General features: G+C 38.6%; 1 protein-coding gene across 2 annotated transcripts in view; it reads left to right on the top strand.

Moving 5' to 3' along the window:
* Positions 1 to 209: 209 nt before the first annotated feature.
* The window catches only part of SCML2 (Scm polycomb group protein like 2), a 92,540-nt gene continuing 72,389 nt past the window's right edge, over positions 210 to 20,360 (top strand). The window contains exon 1 of one of the 2 annotated variants that reach the window (XM_023633243.2): positions 210 to 429. The gene's annotated coding sequence lies outside the window, so the exon portion shown is untranslated. Of the gene's footprint in view, positions 430 to 4,786; positions 4,868 to 20,360 lie in introns of those variants that run through there. The other variant, XM_023633244.2, reaches the window with a different exon arrangement.

The raw sequence follows: 20,360 nt of genomic DNA, 5'->3' as shown, positions 1-20,360 counted from the left end.
GCCAAGGGGAGCGAGTTCCCGGGATGGAACTTGACGCGGACCCCGGGGTCCCAGTTGGGGGCCCAGCACGGTCTTGGGTGCACGGGCTGCGACTGGCTTTTTTTGGCGGGAGGGCAGATGGAGGGGGGAGGATGAGGGAAAACTGCCAAGGGCTTTCCTGGGCTCGCAGTGTCTCATCTCCCGCCACCTCTCGCGCGAGCTTCCGGCCGGGCCCCGAGCTCGGGCTCCGCACGCGGCGGCGGTCAAAGGGCGTGCTTGCGGCGACCGCAGGGCACGCGGGCTGACGGGGGCGGGGCGGCGGTGGCGGTTGCGGGGCATGCGCGGCTCCGAGCGCGGCTTCTCAAATATGGCGGCGGCGGTGTGAAGACCGGTACCGGCTCGCGGGACCAGAGTGACAGGATTTCGTTCCTTTCGCCGACGAGAGCCGAGGTGCGTGGCGACTCCGGGCCCCGTGAGGACCAGAGAGGCGGAGCCGTGGCGTCCGGGCTCTGGCCGTTGTCCGCGGGCGGGCGGGTGGCCGGGAGCCTTCGGCGGCGCGTCCCGCGCGGGGAACGCCCCCTCACCGCCCCGCGGGTCCGGCCTCGGCTGGGCCCCGCAGCCCCGTCCGCCACCCTCGGTGGCCTCACCCCCGAGGCCAGGGCTTCCCTGCCCCGCAGAGCGCCCTCCGCGAAGCCCCCCAACCACTCTCGCGCCGCCCCTCACACTCCTCCGGGGCCCCGTCGCCAGGCGCGGGCCCTTCCCGCCCGCGGCGTTTGGGCGCCGGGCCGCTCTCCTCCAACCGCCCCCGGCCCGAAGCGCGGACAGCGCCCTCCCGAGCATCCTCCCGCCGGGGTGTGGCCCCGGGGCCGCGCGGATGGGCCGCGGGGCGGACTTGGCGCGGTTTGGGCTGAAACGTGCCCGGGGGCCTGCCGGGGACTTGTGAGGTAACTTTTGGAGTTTGGGAGGGAAACGGCAGCCCGGAAGGATGCGCCTGTGGCGGAGCGCGGGCTCGGGCCCCGGTGCCAGGTGCCCGTCGGGCTCGCGCCCCGGGGCTCCGGGTGGTTGGAGGGGGTGGGGGTGCGCCGGTGGCTGGCCCTCGGGGCAGAAGCGGGGCGGGAGGGCGCGGCCCGCGGCGGGGCGGAGAGCGGGGCTCCAGCTGTCCCGAGGAGCCGCGAGGCGGCCGCCGTGCTCTCGCGGCATGACTGGGTCTAGGGACCGTTGCTGCCTGCGTTTCGAGACAGCGTTCTCGTGTTTTCTACCTGGATAGTGGTTGTGCTACATCCTAGTGTGAATCGCGCGAGGGAGAGCGAGTAGGAGAACGTAATAGATTTGCACCTTGAGGTTGTACATAGCTTTTCATTCGGCTCCCCACCCCGCCCCCCAAATGTTTGGGCGGCGCAGGTATTTACTTAGAAGTTCCAATTTAAGACTATTGATTTTTTTAAAAGGTTGTAAAACATTTGTCATTCGTTGCAAAATGTGATTGCAGTTTGAAATTAGTCTTTACTTTGAAGAATTAGAAGATTGGCATTTGTGACTTACCTGTAGGGTGACTTTAGGACATCTCTAGAAAATGAATAGATCGGTTCGTAGGGGAAACTGAGGCAGGGAAAATGAGTGCTTCCTTATGATCGTATGATTTACAAAATTATTGGAGATAGTTTTCTTTTCCAAAAGAACTGCAGATGCTGCTGCATTTTTAATGTTCCCAGAGTTCTTCATATTTCTGTTTTGGGGAAAGAGTATTTAAGACGTTTAACGTTTATGAAGTACAACTTCTGTGACAAGCAGTTGCGTTGTCACTAACAATAGTTCATAGGTGCATATTTAATTGTTTTCAATAACAGTGCTTAGGAATGTTCTTAGTAATGACAATTTTGCCTTTCTTGCCATTCTTTTTCTTAATTATTTATAAAATAACGTATTTCCAAGGATGAATGGTCTTTCATTCTGTTTGTGGTTTTGCATATTTAATGGGAGGCCTGTGAAAATAAGCTTTTGGAAATGAGTCCAGTTGGGATTTTGAGAAAGGAGTGAGTTTATGGGCGCTCACCTGATGCCTTGTATTTGTTTGGCTGTAGCTTTATCCATAGGCTTCAAAACAGCCTAATAGGATTTTTTCAAAAACTTGGTCAAACACCATTTAAAAAATGGCTTTGAAATTTTTGAGTAAATTTCATGTATATCGCGCATCCTTATAAGTTTCTTAATGGTGTATACCTGTTTCCCCCAGAAAACCTGATTTATTTTGAAATTGATAGTTTGGAAAAAAAGGTTAATGTAACTGAACTACATTATGTATGAGAATGCTTTAAAGCTGATGATGTCATAATATGTACAGAAAACATTGTACGTTCATTAAGAAAACAGTCTTAACGAGGTGCCATCAGTTTTATCATGAGGCAGTTGGTCAGTCCTTTTGATTTATGCTTCAATCAGAACATCTTTATTAAGTGCCTGTGTTGTTTGTATTATGGAGTTCAGTTCAGTGTACATTTATTCAGAGGCTGCTATCTGTGCAGGTTTCTGAGTGTTTAAGGCTTCTCATCAGTAGTTTATTCCTGAAAATTTCAAGGTTATAGGTAAGAAAATCAAAATGAATGTAGAACAAGTAGACCTTTTATTTCAAGGGCAAATTCAGGGAGTTGGTATTTTGGTCATAATTCTCTAAACACAGTTCTGGGTGTAACTGCGAATTGTTTCTGACTTGTGTGATATTACCTTTGTGCCTCTTTTATTATGATTATATAAAGCTGTACATTTTTATGAGAGATTATTTTCTGGGTCAAACAGATAACATTGGTTAGGCTTGAGGGCAAAAAGGAATTACTGGTATCAATTGAAATCAGTGTGTGCTCTGGAGATTGGGTATTTTTAATGCTAAATAACTTCACTTCTATGAGCAAGTAGTTTAGGCTGTAACTAGATATTAACTGACTGGTGATTTAGAGCACTTTCTTTTTTCAAAATGTTTCAGAAATCTGTCTGAGCTCAAAAATAACAAATAAGGGTTATGATGGTCAGCTATAAGCCAGATGTGACTCTCATTTTCTTTTGGGTTTGTTCCTTTTTAGCTGCTTGCCTGTTTCTCCCAGATGCTTCCTATCGCCCCTCTTCCTGCCCCTGTTCCCTTTGCTGTTGGTGTCTGTTTCCGCATCAGTGTAATGGTCAGGGTAATCCTGCTCTGCCTTACTTAGAAATAATTGATAGTAAAGTGCCTTGAAAAGTCTGAGTAAATACCAAGTCTTTTGAATGAAAATGGCATAGCCTCTTGTTCCATTTAAGGAAGGTCCAAATTTGTCCAATTTTATTTTGAGCTTTGGGGGGTGGGGAGAAAGGGGGGGGGACATTTCACTTGAATGTTGTATTGCCCCTCTCTGGGTTAATAGAAATAACTGTTGTAACTTTAGTCACTGGAACACTGGCGGATGCAAGGGATCCTCTACTATTTGAGTTATTAGCCCCTTCTAGTCCTTTTTTTGCCAGGTTACCCTGTCTGCTGCTTTTTTCGCCTTTATGCCAGCTCTATTCTCATTGCAGTTGTGAATGGAAGTCTGAGGTCATCTTCTCTAGTAGCTCCCCTCCCTGGGAGTCTCATTGTCTCCCCATAGTCATATTCCTGGTTTTTAGGATATACAAGATAGGAACAAAGTGAGCTCTGTCAACCATCAACATTAGAGCCATGAGGCTGTGGTTTGAATATTGGTCTGGCATTGCCAGGAGATGTTTTGTAGTTTGGAGTGAGCAAATGACGCAGCCCTAAGAATTTTAGCAACATTATTAATGTCTGAAAATTACTGCATAATATCTTAGAATTTGAAGCAATTGTTGATTTCAGGAACCAAAAACCTGGAAATTTTGAAAATGGCAATTTTGGTGATTTTGAAAGAAAAAGTTTATCCTTCCCTGGCTTGGAGTCTTAATATTTATGATCCTTTTGTCTTGGGGAAATAGATGAAAGAAACCACTGATGTTTATCTTAGGTTAAAATGGGTTTGTATAATTTAGTGGTGAGTAAATTTTCCAGGCTCTAACTGGTTTGGGCTTTGGTTATTCTAAGCGTAGAAGTACCTTTATTGTAGTGAAAACATCTCATTTTTAAAAAGATAGCAGAGGTGTTGGTTCCTAAAGCAGGAGAACTTGAGCACATTTCAGAAACCATTTAAGATTTGAAATGTGTGTATGTTCTTTGGTTTTCTTGAGTAAGGCATTTTTGCTTGCTTTATGTTGTCTAATGTAAGTAAACCTTGGCCACCTTAGAAATAATACTACTATTGATTGTTATGCTAAGTGATTTCTACTAAACATATTCCTAAACCTTTCTCTTTCATTTCTTTGGCGTGTGATGAAAACGTTTTAACATAAGAAATGAGAATATCTTATCGTGTGAAAAGTGAAAGATTTGAGCCTCCTATAAGCATTTATATGATGGTGCTGTTCAACTTAGTTTCGTACTCATCTGACCTAGGTGAGGCTAGATGAATTCTGTATTTAACCAACGAGTGGGGGAAGAAAAAGGAAGAATAAGCTTTGTATCAGTAAAGAGCTGGGAAACATTTGAAGATAGAGAGCATTTAACTACCTACTACTTGTGACCTGTGTTTATGGCTGTGGCTCTGCCCCTTCCTAAGTTTATAGGAGCAAATTGTTGTAAGAGCGGAAAGAGAGTGCCCACCTTTTGTAGTAATGTGCCATTGTAAACTTCAGAAGGGACAGATATATTGCAATCTAGGGCATACCTTGAGGATGCTTTCTTTTCTCAGGGAAAAGTTGATGGAACTCTCTTTGCTTTTTGTCTTTAGACTACATATTTGACTTTTCTTGACCTCTGCTTCTCATAAGGATTAACTGGTGCTGAATTTCAGACATAAACAGCTCCATTTGCTTGGTATGTACCTTGTAGCCTTGACATAGTCTTTTAAGCTCATGTGTTGATGAAGTTTTTTTTTTTTTTTGACATTTGGTCACTTTTCCCACCTTTCCTCATTTTTAGCTGGTTTAAGATTTTGATTATATATTTAGTTTTAAATTAAGCAGTGAGTGAATCAAATGTATTTCTTCAGTTCTCTTGCCTCTTTGAATACAGTTGTAAACATGTGCCCTTTGCTGTGAAACTGTTGTGTCTTTTATTTTCTTTTGAAAGGTTTAAAGTCTTATTTGGAGTATTTTTCAGTATACTGTAAAGTTGTTTGAAAAGTAATGGCCAGTGTTTTTATTTTTTATTAACTTGGTAGAGTTTCATAAATCTGTTTAAGTGAAACACGTTCTTTGATGGTTATTAAAAGAATTAAAATATAGTACTCAATAATGATAAGTACATTTATATATCGCTTGGTTTTAGATTAGAAACTCTGAAATGAAATTTTTGTGTTGAGATTTTAAGAGGTTGTAGAAATATTTAAATGAGTAATTTACTGACACCTGCCTCATGTTTGAAGTATTGTAGGGATGTTTAGCTTTCTGGTCACTTCAGATTGTGGTTTATTGCATGCTTTTCTGTAGTCTGTTGTCTAGCAGGGATTGTTGTTGTCATCATTTCCATTATTTCTTGTAGGGCTGGTGTTAGAAACCATAAATCTAGACTGCCATGATAATAGGAATAGGCTGTAACCTGACCCCGTTCTTTTGTCAAAATGTCGCATAGAGAGCTGCCTGTAGTAAATTGACATGCCCTGCTATTAACTCCAGTCCTCCGCAAATGTCGGTGGGCAGCAGGTCTTTGGACAGTTAGCCTATGGCTGTGCTTCAAAACCTTAGGAATTTACAACTATAAATTGGGATTTTGGCAACACTTTACATGTCTTTGATTTATCAGTTTTCTGACATAACGTGCTTCTTAACTAAATGCATAGCTTTCACATAAATTATTTTAAAATTGCAAGTGATTAGTTATTTTAATGTGTAGGCTATAATTTTTTAGATAATTTGAATTAAAAATTCTTGGAAATAGTTCTTTTCTTCTTGGGTTTGTTTTGACACAAAAAAAGATTAATTTCTAATTTGTTTGGGTAGACTTTACTAAAGCATAATTAAAATTGCTTCTCTAGAAACCTTAATTTCTTCCAGAAGTCTTGATTTGATAAATCCTTGCCTCTAAAAATGGTCATTCATATTGATTATTCACAATTCAGAGATACAATTTTATTTTTAAAGGTAATTACAACATTAGAATTTAGGGGTTTTTTTCTGATTCCTTTTGTAGATAGATCAGAAAATGGGAAATTTGATTATTTACTTGAGTGAATTGAGTAGATACTTGTGAGATCTTAAAGTGATGAATCATGTCCGATTCAACAGTAGCCAATAGCTATATACACTTTTTCTGTCCTGTATTAGGATAATCACCTAAATCACCTACTCAAGCAAAATTTTAGTTAAAAGAGCCAGCTTCTCTCTGTCAAAGGAAAATATATAGCTATAATGTATTCAAATTAAATCAATATATATTTTTGCATTTAGGTATACATATGAAGTACTTCTTGAAACCAAAGTAATAAACTATTTTCAAGTCAAAATGAAAAACTTAAAGGTGTTATTTTATACAGTTAACTCAGACTTCCCTATTATCTGCTCTTGCATATTGACTGGGCAATAAAGAAGAGCTTTTTTGGTTGTTATTCAAGTGTGAAAACAGTGTCTATAACAAGATAGACTAAAAAAGAAAAAAAGTTCTACTTGAGCTATTTCATTCATAATCCCTGGTGAATTGTGCATATGCATAACTTCTATCACTTATTCCACTTTCTTTAAAACTACCAGGAAACATATTTGTGAACCTCTCTTAGCCCTGAAACTTCTTATACTATTGATATATTTAACGGGATATAATGAAATACTTTTGCAATTAGATTATGTTGTGTGTTGGGACTGTGCCTCTTCTCTTTTTTTGTGAATATTAAAGTACATGTTTTGGTTCCAACTGTTATGTAATTGGAATTTATAAACTGAATTCTGGTACAGCATATATTCCTGGTTGTTCTTCCTGAAAAAAAATACCGATAATAGTAATGCATTTATACTGGGGCCTGTCTTTTTGAGACCTCAAACATCCTAGAAATAAAATTCAGAATAAAAAATAAAGGTCTGTCAAATGTTGGGAAAGGAGACATGGGGAGTGGGGGGACTGTCTCAGATCTCACAGAATTTTCTCCTTGGCCCATTGACCTAGACTTGTATGTAAAGTAAGACAGCAGAGTAGACATTAAAGAAAGGAACAAAGAACAATAATGACAGCCACAAGAAAAATCTCACCCCAATATTTTTAAAACCACAGTGTTCTCGGACTGTATGTTTTAGGTATATATAGCCTGTGGTGCAGCAGATTTTGTTTACTCATTTAGCTTTTATTTACTCATTACTATGTGATAGACACTGTGGATAGACACTGCAGAATACAAAGATTAACTAGACATGATACTGCCCCCCAAAACTTACCATTTAGCTGGGGAGATAAGTCGTACACAAACACAACAGAAGCAGTTTTAGAGAAATGGTTGAGCATTCATGGACCTGGGTTTAAATCTATCTGAGTGATCTTGTGCAGGTCTTTGAGCCTCAATATCCTTAACTTTCAAATGGACATTAATAGCAGTATCAACCCAACCGGATTGTAATAAGCCTTAGATAAGAAAAGTGTATATAGAGGCCCTATTAAGGTACCAGACATTTAGCAAGAGATCAGTAAGTGACAGCTGTTAGTATTTATTATTACCACTGCCAGCAACACCGTCATTAGACCCTAGGGACCATAATCTTTATTTTCTCCTGCCCTCATGGATCCATTCTGTGTAGGGTGCATGGTGTGTCTCCTTACTTCTCCCTTTCAAAGCATGTACAGTGTATTGGAGCTGTCTTTTGGTGTCTGACAAACGTAGTTTTGAATCATTTTCCTTTAGCTACCAGCTTTCTGATCTTCAAGAATCAGCAGAACTTGGTAACTGATAAGATATTGGACAAAGGAGGAGGGGAGTCAAAGATGGCTTCTAGTTCAGAATTGGGAGTTTGTAATGTGTATTAAAATAGGAAGCAGAGGAAGATGAGCTCATTTTGGAGGGCAGATGAGTTTGAATTTTGAAATATGTAGTGTTTGAGGTGATTGTGAGACATTCAGATTGATGTTCAATTGGCTAGACTAGAAATTTTGGAGACAGATTGGGACTAGAGATGGTGATATAGGAGTCATTCACATATGGGTATTGCATCAGCCATGGAAGAGAATGAGATTCTAGACTCTAAAATTTCTAGAATCTAGAGGAAGACACTTAGTGATTAGAGAAGATCAATGGCTAGGACAGAGGGAGGAAGTAGACGCAGAGGGATAATAGAGGTAGGACAACCAGGGGATAACATAAGTGCCTGAGGCTCAGAGAGGAAAGGTGTCTAGAATGACGGGTGACCTATCACAGAGGGCTCCTGAAGTGTCAAGGAGAATGAAGACTTAAACACTGAAGTGGGATTTGATGTCTGGGAGGTAATTGGGGCCTTGGAAAGCAGTTATAGAAGAGGGAGGTAGGGGCCAGATTACAGAAAGTGAGGTATCTCAGCAACTCTTTGTATTATTGGTGTTATCATTATGTTTATTACCAAAACCCTGGTCATCAGGAAAAGGTAAGTCTGGTAAATATATAATATAGTTGAGAATCTTTTCTACACGATAAAAATTTGATGCTGTCTCAATTTAAGGTCACTTTACTTTTTCAGAAAATGTGGATTTTAATATCTGTCAAATGGGGAGGTTCAGTGAACAAGTCTAATAATCAATGCTTAAGTTTAGACATTATTCCCACCTGTGGGACTTGTGTCTGGGAAATATGGCAGCAAACCCTGCTGTTGCTTTGGGAACAAATTTATGTTTTTCAGCTTAACATCTGTACTTTGTTTATTTTTATACTCTCAGGTTGATATTCCATAATTCCATGCGTTTTATAACGTCTGACCCATGGCCTAAAGTGGAAAAGGGCCCAGGGAGATTTCTTGCTTGTTAGACTTGTTTAGTTCCTGTCTTTGTCAAAATGTTTACCCTTATTGACTCTTCAGGTAGTGGTCTCTAATTAGAGACCCAAGTTGTATTACCTTATGTTCAAAACAAAACAGAAAAACGGAAGGGCAAAAAAACCAAACCCAAACAAATAATGGAAGGGCCCTATAATCTTAGAATTATAGACCCATTAACTTGCTGAATAGTCCTTTAAAACTGTCTTTCTCAAAAAACTGTAGAATTTTCTCCAGAATCAGATAAGAACAATGGGGGTTTTAGGTTTAGTACTTCCACTATTAATCACTGCTCACATTGTTTAATCATATTGAGAGAATGGTTTAAAACAATGTAAGACTTTTCAAAGCTTTTGTTGATCTCTTATCAGCTCTTAATTCTATAACAAGATACAATCTGCAAAACAAAAAATGGTTTTGTAAAAGATCCTAGACTATCGATGATTTTTCAAAGCCTACTAGAAAAACTGCTAGATTTAGTGTAACTGTGGTCTTTTGGTAAGGGAAATGTTGGTGTCAGACAGTACAAAATAGTACCAATCTAATACCTTTTTTTGGGCTTATTTATACTTGAATTTTTTTTTTTATGCAGTGGAGTTGCTCTTTATATGCATTTAGTGAAGCACCTTCTTTTTATGCTGGCAAAACTAAAACAAAGCTTTTAATTTTTTTTTCTTACCAAAATTTTCTCTCTCATGTAACATGGAGAACTACTTTGGGGGTCCTATTTGAGTCTTTTTTAAAGTGCTGGGGCCAGCCTGGTGGTGCAGCGGTTAAGTTTGCACATTCTGCTTTGGCAGCCTGGGGTTTGCCAGTTTGGATCCCAGGTGCAGACATGGCACTGCTTAGCAAGCCATGCTGTGGCAGGCGTCCCACATATAAAGTAGAGGAAGATGGGCACGGATGTTAGCTCAGGGCCAGCCTTCCTCAGCAAAAAGAGGAGGATTGGCAGCAGATGTTAGCTCAGGGCTAATCTTCCTCAAAAAAAATTTAAAAATATAAAAAAATAAAGTGCTGAAGCAGTTCAAAGTATATTGAGAACAAAGTTAAGCTTCTCTAGTTTCCTCTGCAGACTACCTCTGTGGAAGTGAGGTATGTCTTTATTTCTAAAAGAATGTCAGGCTCCTAGTTTTTTCCAGAAATACAGCAGCTGTGCTGTCTGCATATCTGGTATGTAAGTCATATAGACATGGCTTTTATTTTTGCTCTCTATTTATTTATTTTTGCTATTTTCATCCTTTTTTAAAAAATTATTGAGGCTGTAATGGTTTATAACATTGTGTAATTTCAGGTGTACATTATTATTTGTCAGTTTCTGTATAGACAGCATCGTGCTCACCACCAGTAGTCTTAATTTTTATCTGTCACCATATATATGTGCCCCTTTACCCCTTTTGCCCACCCCCCCAACCCCCTTCCCCTCTGGTAACCCTGTTCTCTTGATCCATGTGTTTATCCACATATGAGTGAAATCATGAGGTGATTGTCTTTCTCTGTCTGACTTATTTCACTTAACATAATACCCTCAAAGTCCATCCATGTTGTTGCAAACGGGATGATTTTGTCTTTTTTATGGCTGAATAATATTCCATTGTATATGTATACCACATCTTCTGTATCCATTCATCAGTTCCTGGGCACTTGGGTTGCTTCCACGTCTTGGCTATTGTGAATAATGCTGCAGTGAACATAGGGATGCATAAATCTCTTTGAATTGTTGATTTCAAGTTCTTTGGATAAATACCCAATAGTGAGGTAGCTGGATTGTATGGTGTTTCTATTTTTAGTTTTTTGAGAAATTTTCATACTGTTTTCCATAGTGGCTGTACCAGTTTGCATTCCCACCAGCAGTGTATGAGGGTTCCCTTTTCTCCACATCCTCTCTGATATTTGTTATTTTTTGTCTTGTTAATTATAGCCTTTCTGACAGGTGTAAGGTGATATCTCATTGTAGTTTTGATTTGTATTTCCCTAATGATTAGTGATGTTGAACATCTTTTCGTGTGCCTGTTAGCTATCTGTATATCTTCTTTGGAAAAATGTCTGTATCCTCTGCCCATTTTTTGATCAAGTTGTTTTATTTTTCTGTTGTTGTATGAATTCTTTATATATTTTGGAAATTAACCCCTTGTCAGATAGATGATTTGCAGATATTTTCTCCCAGTTGGTGGGTTTGTCTTTTTGTTTTGATCCTGGTTTCCTTTGCCTTGCAGAAGCTCTTTAGTCTGATGAAGTCCCACTTGTTTATTTTTTATTTCCCTTGTCCAAGAAGACATGGTATTCAAGAAGATCCTTTTAAGATCGATGTCAGAGAGTGTACTATCTATATTTTCTTCCAGAAGTTTTGTGGTTTCAGGTCTTACCTTCAAGTCTTTGATCTATTCTGAGTCTATTTTTGTGTATGGCGTAAGATAGTGGTCTGCTTTCATTCTTTTGTATGTGGCTGCCCAGTTTTCCCATCACCATTTATTGAAGAGACTGTCTTTTCTCCATCATAAGATCTTAGCACCTTTGTCGAAGATTAGCTGTCTGTAGATATGTGGTTTTATTTCTGGGCTTTCAATTCTTTTCCATTCATCTCTGTGCCTGTTTTTATACCAGTACCATGCTGTTTTGATTACTGTAGTTTTGTAGTATGTAGTCAGGGATTGTGATGTCTCCAGCTTTGTTCTTTTTTCTCAGGATTGCTTTAACTATTCTGAATCTTTTCTTGTCCCATGTGAATTTTAGGATTCTTTGTTCTCTTTCCGTGAAGAATGTTATTAGGATTCTGATTGGGATTGCATTGAATCTGTAGATTGATTTGGGTAGTATGGACATTTTAACTATGTTTATTCTTCTGATCCATGTGCATGGAATATCTTTCCATTTCTTTGTGTCATCATCAATTTCTTTGAGTAATGTCTTATAGTTTTCCTTGTATAGGTCTTTCACCTCCTTGGTTAAATTTATTCCTAGATATTTTATTCTTTTTGTTGCGATTGTAAATGGGATTGTGTTCTTGAGTTCTCTTTCTGTTAGTTCGTTATTAGTGTATAGAAATGCAACTGATTTTTGTAAGTTTATTTTGTACCCTGAAGCTTTACTCTAGTTGTTGATTAATTCTAATAGTTTTCCAATGGATTCTTTAGGGTTTTCGATATATAAGATCGTGTCGTCTGCAAACAGCAAGAGTTTCACTTCCTTCATTTCCTGTTTGGATTCCTTTTATTCCTTTTTCTTGGCCTAATTGCTCTGGCCAAAACCTCCAGTACAATGTTGAATAAGAGTGGTAAGAGTGGGCACCCTTGTCTTGTTCTTGTTCTCAGAGGGATGGCTTTCAGTTTTTCCCTGTTGAGTATGATATTGGCTGTGGGTTTGCCATATATATGGCCTTTATTATGTTGAGGTAGTTTCCTTCTATCCCCATTTTGTTAACCGTTTTTATCATGAATGGCTCTTGGATCTTGTCAGATGCTTTCTCTGCATCTATTGAGATGATCATGTGGTTTTTATTCCTCATTTTGTTAATGTGGTGTATCATATTGATTGATTTGCAGATGTTGAACCATCCCTGTGTCCACGGTATAAATCCTACTTGATCATGGTATATGATCTTTTTAATGTATTGCTGTATTCAAGTTGCCAATATTTTGTTGAGGATTTTTGCATCTATGTTCATCAGTGATATTGGCCCATAGTTTTCCCTTTTTGTGTTGTCCTTGTCAGGCTTTGGTATCAGGGTGATGTTGCCCTTGTAGAATGTGTTGGGAAGTGTTCCATCTTCCCTAATTTTTTGGAATAGTTTGAGAAGGATAGATATTAAAACTTCTTTGAACATTTGGTAGAATTTACCAGGGAAGCCACCTGATCCTGGACTTTTATTTTTGGGGATGTTTTTGATTACTGTTTCAATCTGTTTACTTGTGATTGGTCTGTTCAGATTATCGATTTCTTTTTCATTCAGCTTTGGGAGGTTGTACGAGTCCAAGAATTTACCAATTTCTTCTAGAATGTCCAATTTGTTGGCATATAGATTTTCATAGTATTCTCTTATAATCATTTGTATTTCTCTGGTATCCATTGTAATTTCTTCTCTTTCATTTCTGATTTTATTTATCTGAGCTTTCTCTCTTTTTTCTTTGTAAGTCTGGCTAGGGGTTTGTCAATTTTGTTTATCTTCTCAAAGAACCACCTCTTTGTTTCATTAATCCTTTCTACTGTATTTTTTGTTTCAGTTGCATTTATTTCTGCTCTGATTTATTATTTTCCTCCTTATGCTGACTTTGGACTTTGTTTGTTCTTCTTTTTCTAATTCAGTTAGGTATAGTTTGAGATTGCTTATTTGCGATTTTTTTTTAAAGATTTTATTTTTTTCCTTTTTCTCCCCAAAGCCCCCCGGTACATAGTTGTATATTCTTTGTTGTGGGTCCTTCTAGTTGTGGTATGTGGGATGCTGCCTCAGTGTGGTTTAATGAGCAGTGCCATGTCTGTGCCCAGGATTCGAACCAACGAAACACTGGGCTGCCTGCAGCGGGTGCGTGAACTTAACCACTCGGCCATGGGGCCAGCCCCATATTTGGGATTTTTCTTATTTGTTAAGGTGAGCCTGTATTGTGATGAACTTCCCTATTAGTACCCCTTTTGCTGCATCCCATATGAGTTGGTATGGGATGTTTTCATTCTCATTTGTCTCCAGATGTTTTTTGATTTCTCTTTTAGTTTCTTCAGTAATCCATTTGTTGTTCAGGAGCATGTTGTTTAGTCTCCACATCTTTGTCCCTTTCTCAGCTTTTTTCTTGTAGTTGATTTCTAGTTTCATAGCATTGTGGTCAGAAAAGATGCTTATTCTTTCACTCTTCTTAAATTTATTGAGGCTTGCCTTATTTCCTAACATATGGTCTATCCTTGAGAATGTTCTGTGTGCACTTGAGAAGACTGTGTATTCTGCTGTTTGGGGATGGAGTGTTCTATTTATATCTATTAAGTCCATCTGGTCTAGCTTTTCATTTAATTCCACTGTTTCCTTGTTGATTTTCTGTCTGGATGATCTATCCATTGATGTGAGTGGAGTGTTGAGGTCCCCTACTATTATTGTGTTGTTGTTAATATCTCCTTTTAAGTTTGTTAATAGTTACATTATGTACTTTGGTGCTCCTCTTTGGTGCATAGACATTTATAAGTGTGATGTCTCGTTGGTGGAGTGTCCCTTTGATCATTATATACTCCCCCTCTTTGTCTCTCTTTACCTGTCTTATCTTGAAGTCTACTTTGTCTGATATAAGTATTGCAACCCCTGCTTTCTTTTGTTTGCCGTTAGCTTGGAGTATCATCCTCTATCCCTTCACTCTGAGCCTGTCTGTCATTGGAGCTGAGATGTGTTTCCTAGAGGCAGCATATTGTTAGGTCTTGTTCTTTAATCCATCTTGCCACTCTGTGTGCGTCTTTTTATTGGAGAATTCAATCCATTTACATTTAGAGTGATTATTGCTATATGAAGACTTAATGCTGCAATTTTATCATTTGTTTTCTGGTTCTCCTGCATTTTCTTTGTTTCTTGTCTCATGTATTTCACACTACCAATTTGGTTAGGTAGTTTTTCATGCTGGATTTCTTAGTTTTCTCCTTCTTTGTTATTTGTGACTCTGATCTGCTTTTTTGTTTAGTGGTTACCCTGAGGTTTGTATGCAAAATCTAGTAGATGAGATAGTTCATTTTCTGATGACCTCTTATTTCCTTAGACTAAGCTGATTCAGTCCTTTCCTCTTCCCCTCCTAAGTTGTTTTTGCCACATCTTATTCCATCTTGTGTTCTGAGTGTGTGGTTAAAATGACAGGATTATCTTTGTTTTTGGTATTTTCCTTCCCTTTATCTGTAATGTTTTATCTGTGTATTTACTAACCTGTTCTGCTGGATAGCTCCAATTTTCTGGTTTTGTTTACCTATTCATCTCCTTACTCAGGGCTTTGTAACCCCTTTCTTCTTTTCTTTTTCAGGTATGAGGGCCTCCTTGAGGATCTCTTGTAACTGGGGTCTCATGGCTATGAACTCCCTTAGCTTTTATTTATCTGGGAAAGTTTTTATTTCTCCATCATATCTGAAGAATATTTTTGCTGGATAGAGTATTCTTGGCTGAAAGTTTTTATCTTTCAAAGATTTGAAGATATCATTCCACTCTCTCCTAGCTTGTAAGATTTCTGCTGAGAAATCTGCTGAAAGCCTGATAGTTGTTCCTTTGTAAGTTACTTTCTTCTGCTTTGCTGCCTTTAGTATTTTTTCTTTGTCATTGACTTTTGCCAGCTTCACTACTATATGTCTTTCAGTTGGTCTTTTTTTTTCCTTTCATATGTTTAAAAGAGATTTATTGATGTATAGTTGACAAACAATTAACTCCACATATTGAAAGTATACAAGTTGATGTTTTGACTTATATATACATTGACAAAACCATCACCACAATCAAGATAATGACCGTATCCATCACTCATAGTGTCCTTATGCCCTTTTGTAATTCCTCTCCCCTACCCTTCTCTGTACCTCTACCCACTAGTAACCTTGCAGTCAGTCTTTTTACATTGACATAGTTAGGAGTTCTGGTGACTTCTCTCACGTGGGTTTTCATCTCCTTACCCAGGTTTGGAAAGTTCTCTGCTATTATTTCTTTGAACACACTTTCTGCTCCATCCTCCTTCTCTTCTCCCTCTGGAATACCTATAATTTTCTGACCTTGTCTGTCCGTTTATCTGCTTGCTCAAGGCTTTGTAAACCTTTGCCTTTTTATTTCAGGTGTGAGGGCATTCTTTATTATTTCTTATAAGGGAGGTTTAGTGGCGATGAACTCCCTCAGCTTTTGTGTATCTGGGAAAGCTTTTATTTCTCCATCATATCTGAAGGATAGTCTTGCTAGATAGAGTATTCTTGGATGAAAGTTTTTGTCTTTTGATATTTTGAATATATGATTCCAATCTCTCCTAGCTTGTGAGGTACTGCTGAGAAGTCCATTGAAAGCCTGATAGGGGTTCCTTTGTAGATTGTTCTCTTCTGCCTTGCTCCCCTTAATATTTTTTCTTTGTCATTGACTTTTGCCAGTTTTACTATTATGTGCCTTGGAGAAGATCTTTTTGCATTGATATAATTAGGAGTTATATTGGCTTCGTATACTTGTAAGTCCAGTTTCTTCCCCAGGTTTGGAAAGTTCTCATCTATTATTTCTTTGAGCAAGGTCTCTGTTCCTTTCTCCCTCCCTTCTCGCTCTGGAAGAGCTATAATCCTTATGTTGCATTTCCTAATTGAGTAGGATATTTCTTGAAGAGTTTCTTCATTCTTTTATGTCTTAGTTCTCTCTCCTCCTCCGCCTGAAGCATTTCTATATTTTTGTTTTCTAAATTACTAATTCTGTCCTCCATAATGTCAGCTCTGTTTTTTAAGGTTTCTAGATTGTTTTTTAATCATTCATTGTGTTCTTCATCTCCAGAATTTTCTGGGTTTTCTTTTAGAGTTTCAATCTCTTTAGTGAAGAATTCCTTCTGCTCTTTAATTTTATTCCTGAGTTCATTGAAGTATCTTTCTGAGTTTTCTTGTAACTCACTGAGTTTCTTTATGACAGCTATTTTGAATTCTCTGTCATTTAGGTTGTAAAGTTATGTGGGTTCAGGATGAGTTCTGGGGACTTGTCATTTTCCTTCTGCTCTGGAGTGCTAATATAGTTCTTCGTGATGTTTGATGAAGTGATCCTTTCCTGGCACATAGTGGTAGTATTCCACCTGCCACCTCTGGGGGGAGGCTGGAGCTGTGTTTTCTGAATCTGCCACGCCTACTGAAAGTTGTTCCAATAAGGCTTGTCTATGTTTGCCTGCTGGCTGCAGCCACTTGGCTGGTCACACACACATGTGCAGGTGCTCTGGTGTGGAACCCACTGTCTTGGCCAGGGACTGGCTGAGCTGGTGCCTAGGCAGGGCGAGGGGCACTTTGTTTCGCTTGCATGGGCCCTCTCTGTGCTCACGGGCGGTTTGCCTGGGCTGCTGTGCTTGGTGGGGGTGCTCATGCGGTGCCTGAGCAGTGCCCCTTGGTGTGGACTGGGCCGGGCTGCACTCTTGAGAGTGAAAGCGTTCACGTGCGAGCCTGCCTACTCCTTTGCCTACTCTTACCGTCTAGCCCCAGCTGCTCTGCGAAGACCCACAACCTAGATCACTGCTGCTGGGGAGGGAGTTGGGGATCTACTTACCTCATTCCACTGCTTCCCAGGGATCCAGTACCCCCACCTTCAGATGTATGGTTGTGTGGATCCCTCAGACATCTCTTGTGCTTTGTAGGGAATTCTCTGTTGGTTAATGAATGTCCCTTTGGTTGTAACTTAGGGGAAAGAGACTAAAGGAACAGCTCACTCCACCATGGTGCTGATGTCACTCTAGACATGTTCTTAACTCTACAGGATATCTTTATTTGAGGCATTCTGAGGATTCACCTATGAGTTGATGCTGTCTAGCACTTATCAATAGATCATGGTCTATTCCTTCAGCTTCTGTAATCTCTACCATTATATTGTGACTGAAAGACTTAGGTGAATTACAGTGTAATTCTGGGGCATTTTAAGAGGGACAATAGAACTTTTATTTCTTTTCAAAGTATAGTCAAAGATAGTTTCTATTAAATTAGCCAGTATTCCTTTATATAGGGACCTGCACAAATTCCTCCTAGTATTCAGTCCCAGGAAAATGTTTATTTTTCTCATTGAATTTGTATGTACTTTTATCTCATAGTGAAACTTATATAGACCAGAGAAAAATTAATCGTTCAGGTTGAATACTAAATTTTTTCCAACAAATACATTTTTACTCATTCTTTTTAGTAATAATAGTACTAATTTTAAAAAGCCCCACCCTGTTATGAGTGTATTTTTATATTGTAACTGCTAATCCTTTTTAAAAATAGCATAGTATGAGACAGAACAATTATATAGAAAATGGTGAGAAGTTTTGGTGATCAAAAATTATTAAAAAAATAATGTTTAATAAATATAGTCATCAACTTAAAAATTACCCCCAAATCCTAGAAAATGGATTTTCATCTACCTTGGTGTTTACCACTTTTTAGATTGCAAAATAAGCAATAAATTTTATCCTGTTTTGAGTGTTAATCTTGAGAATAGTGGAGTTTTTCCTTAAGGCACGAACTTTTAAAAGGCATTTGTTATTGTCCAGTTTTCATTTTAGCTAGAAATGTTGGCTTGATGAACTTATAATACGGGCAGAATTTCATTTGAAGATAATTAATATATGGAATTTAGAAAGTGTACATTTAAAAGTGGTTCAAATTTGTATTGTATATGGATTTACTTATGTGATTTTTAAAAATTGAAAGGATATACACCAGATGGTTAACAGCAGGTATTGTTTGATGGTGGGATTGTAGGTGATTTTTTTCCTTTTTACTTACCTGTATTCTAATTTTTGAGGGGATGATGAACGTGTAAAAGAGAAGAAAAAGAATTCTAGTTTCTAGGAGTCCACAAAAACCACATTGGTTCACGAAGGGCCAAAAGCTGTTTTCAAACCAACCCTAAAGGAAGTAATATATTCATGAGTAATTATACCTTAAAGTCACCCGACATGGGGTGACATCAAGTTTCTTTTGGCTTTAGCTGGAATTTATATGTTTTCTGAAAATGCTGGTGGCTGCTGTCTTTGGTAATTTTGTGTTTGGGCCTTAAAAATATATATATATATATATATATATATGTATGTATACGTATATATTTTTTAAATTTATCACTGCCTAATTTGTTTCTGTTTCTTTAAACACCTTTTTGATCTTTACTTTGGAAGAGAATAAGTAATGCTCAGGAATCAAAGTAGGAACATAGTTTCATTTTACAACATAATTAATGTTGTGTTAACTGCTGAAACTCACTCATGTCAGGGAGTTTTAATTAGATAGATGGGGTGGGATAGAAAAAGGTCTTTGAGCTTCTACTTGTTCTTGATACTATACTAGATGCTCTACCTACGCTATCTCATTTTCATTTTCATGACTACACTATGAAGTGTAGATGGTATTAGCCGTAGTTTACACATGGGAAAACAAAGACTTAGGGAGATGAAGTAAATTGTAATGGCTTTAAGCACTTGAAGTAATATTTCTATGTAATTGATATGGCTTCCAGTAACCATCACAGTATAAATTATTCCTTTAAGAATATATTTGTTAAACTTAGGTGATAGATCAGCATTGCCTATATAGAATTTCTTAATAATATAATAACATTTAAGGATTATTAAAAATCAGGGCACATCCTCTCCTGTGAAAATAACTCTTTGATTATTTAATACATACCATTGTAAAGAATTCAAATAATACATAAAAATATAAGGAAGAAAATAGAAGTCACTTGAAATCTTACCACCCTGTGATGCAAAAAAGGAGGATCACCAAAATATTTTTGCGTTACTTTATGCAAACTTACAATTTTATCCAAATAGGATTATATCACACAGGATATATTTATAAAATACAACCCCACTCCCCACCCCCAATCAGCACACACCATCATCTTTACCCTCCCAGCTAAACCTCTTAACAATCTAGTATGTGTCCTATGTTTCTTTTCATGCTTAAATAATCTTTTACTCATATAATCCTATATATATATATATATAGACCTATATATACACTTATAATGAAATTTTAGTCATGATTTAGTCATTGTCAGTGAACATTTTAATACTTTTTTAAGTGCAAGGCTCTGTGCTAGCTGTGGGATAGCTACAAGGAAGAGTAATGTATGGCATGTGTTCACAGTCACTTTACAATCTGTGAGAAGAGGGAAGCAGGTAAACAACTTGTATTATACGAGACTTGCTGTGATATCTGCTAAATGTTGGGTGGAAACACAGCCTGGGAACCCTGCAGGGGTGCTACCAGAGGGCAGAGGCCTTGCCTTGTTGATTCTTGAGGGCATAAACTCCTGACACATGAGATTATGCCCACGTGTCTGTAAATAAATGTCTGTAAATAAAATCATGTGTTCAAGTGGAACAAAAAAGATTATTCTGTTGACTGGTTTAAGTGGATTAGCTCTTGTAGTTTGAGAGCCCAGTGGAGAAACAGTTTGTATGTTTGCTTTGTTTCTTTGGAATGGAATTATCCATTCTCCCATTTAACTTTTTTCTTCCTTTAAGGTTTATGCATTTTTGTAATAAGGAGGAGGCTGTAATATTTTGCTCTACAGTTTTGTCTGTATAGTACATGGCAGTTTGAAGTTTAAGATAGTTTTAAGTAGTTAGTGATACTTTCTGACACAGAAATCATTTGCTCAAAAGTAAGCTTAAACATTCACTTTGATCTTACATCGAGTCCCTAGATTGAATGAGAATTTACAGATTTGCATGTGCCAAATATAAAACTTGGATAGA

Source organism: Equus caballus, chromosome X, assembly GCF_041296265.1.
Source record: "Equus caballus isolate H_3958 breed thoroughbred chromosome X, TB-T2T, whole genome shotgun sequence".
Classification (NCBI taxonomy): Eukaryota; Metazoa; Chordata; class Mammalia; order Perissodactyla; family Equidae; genus Equus; species Equus caballus.
This window is presented reverse-complemented; position numbering and strand designations above follow the sequence as displayed.